Here is a 2,519-nt window from a genome sequence, read left to right on the forward strand (position 1 = left end):
TTTCCTGGCTTTTACTCCTGCCTACACTAGTATTTCATTATGAGTGAGATCAGTGTCATCTAATTTTAGCTGTCTAAATATTAGGTTTCTAGTCTAACCTCTTCACGTAGACCTCATAATAGAAAGAAGCACTTCCTTCTTCTGACTCCTTATACTGGGTTCAGCTGATCACATGCTGGTTATGAGTGTTTATTGACCACCCGTTTGTGAAAGAGAGTAGGTGCTGACCATTGTATGTGGTTGAAGTTAGCCAGCATGAGTTTACACTCCTCATTACTAAAGACAAACCACACAACACTCATCCATAAAGGAGCCCTAATGTTTAGGTACTTCTAAACAGACTTTGAGACCTAGATGGCAAATTGTTTATCATTACTGTTATCATCACAGGTGGATGCTAAGAGCCAAAGACTGTTGAGTGATTCCCATTTTGTTTTCTCAAAGTAAGAAAGGCAATGTAATACCTGAGCAAATGTGTCAGAGGACCAACAAGATGGTGAGAGGCCGGACCATAGGATACAAAGAGAGACTGCAAGAACTGGGTTTGTTTAGCCTTAGGCAAAGAAACTGAAGGAAAGACCTTATTGCTCCTTGTAGATAATAGCAGGGCATGGGGAAGCTGGAGCCAAATTCCTCTTGGAGTATTGCACAGCAAGATGACAAGAGGCAATGAAGTGGTGAAGAGTGAAATTCTGACTGGCTATTATGAAGGAAATTTTCATGATAGAGATGGTCAAATACTGCAACAGGACACAGATACTTTATGAACCCTCCATTCTTGGTGATATCCAGGCCTTCACTACTCAAGGTGCTGAGCAGCCTGTTGCCCCTGTTTTGAGCAGAGGTGTTGTACTAAGTCAGTACGTCCCTTCCAATCTCCCAAGCTGTTTTCCAGTTCTTTGATTATGTTGCTAGCTAGATAGCTGCAGGGTGACTGTTCACATCTGAGCTAGTTGTCCTCGGTTCCCATTGATATCAATGGTGTGACTCATCCAGTATTGACTTTAAGATGAGGTGTACCAGTCCATGCTCAGCATTATTGCTCAATTGCTGACATCTTTTTTTATGACAAAAGGAGCCTCTTCTAAGCCGTAACAACTTATTCTATCAGCCTTTTGCTCCTTACCTCACTTTGCCATTTCTAAAGATACAGAGATACTTCCACCTCAGTATTTTTTTTGGAAGACCAGATACAGGAATATTTGAGTATCATGCACAGACTGTGATGTTGGCTGCTATATATGGAAAGAGAAAAAAAGAAATAAAGTTTCCATTTGATGACAGCACTGTGGCTGCCTCTTCGCTTAAGCAATGCCAACAATTTTTTCCTTTAATTTTTTTTAAACAGCCTTTTATCTTCAAATATATTTCAGAGCCAGTTCAGAGTGAGAAGAACTTCTTAACATATGAACTTTCAGGTGGCTGGGTTGAAGAAAATATGAAGCTTTCCTTTAAACAATTAGAGCCCATTTTACTAATCAATTTTTGTCAGGCTCCTAGAAACGTTTGTCATGATCAGATACAAATTGTCTCCAGCAGCATGAACTACTGACCTTTTATCAGTCCGGTTTTGGGCACTCTGATACATCTCTGCTCAAATTAAATAAATCACAAGCCTTAATTAACGCAGACCGGTATGACTGCAAAAGCAATGAATTAGTTTGTACGCTGTCTGAGAGATCACAAACTTACAGTAGTTACAATTAATGGATTTAATTTTAAATGCTGGGGCTCCCGCATGAAAGTGCCTGAGAAGTCCATCCTGGCATTCTTATAGCTCTTTAATTATAATTGATGTACCTGGGAACAATGTCAGCAGTGTACGTTTTTAATACAGGTGATAGTCTCCCTTAAGAGCCCATAGTCCTTGCTTGAAACAGTCAGTGATATGCAACAAGGTTTTGATGAAATCCAAATTTATTAGGGTTATTAAAAGTCATTAATTATTTGGCACTGTAAAGATGTAATCTGGAGCTATTTTTTTAATGGACAGCTTTATATATTTAAGTTTGAGAAGTTGGGTTTATTTTTAGTTGAAATACTTCTGTCACTTTTGCCCCTCTGCTGTCACTCCTATTTCTAACAGATTTATCTCATTTTTTCCCTCCTTGGGCTGAATTCTTATTTTTCAGGTAGCTACTCCCACCTATTTTCCATGTTTCTTTCTTCCAGAATCAGGAGAGGTCTTTAAGTGGCAGCAATGGGGAAAGGAGTGGACAGTGCCAAAAGCAGACAGTGTTGCTCCAACCCTTCTGTCCCATAAGGAGCATGGCAAGGTCAGGTTTGCTGGGAGCTTCAACCTCTCACCTTCCCAGTGTGGTCTCCTGCACCCTTCCAGAGCTGGCTGGACCACACTCCCAGCTCTTCATCCCAAGGGTAGTCAAATCCCTGACAGACACTGCACTCATCCTCTAAGATGGTTACAGAAGACACACTTGCACCCCAGCTGATTCTCATAACGACACCCAAACCTTACGATAACTAATGCTTCTCTTAGTGCTTCAGCTTCTGAAGTTATT

Source organism: Coturnix japonica, chromosome 2, assembly GCF_054131305.1.
Source record: "Coturnix japonica strain WE chromosome 2, WE-NBRP24, whole genome shotgun sequence".
Taxonomy (NCBI): Eukaryota; Metazoa; Chordata; class Aves; order Galliformes; family Phasianidae; genus Coturnix; species Coturnix japonica.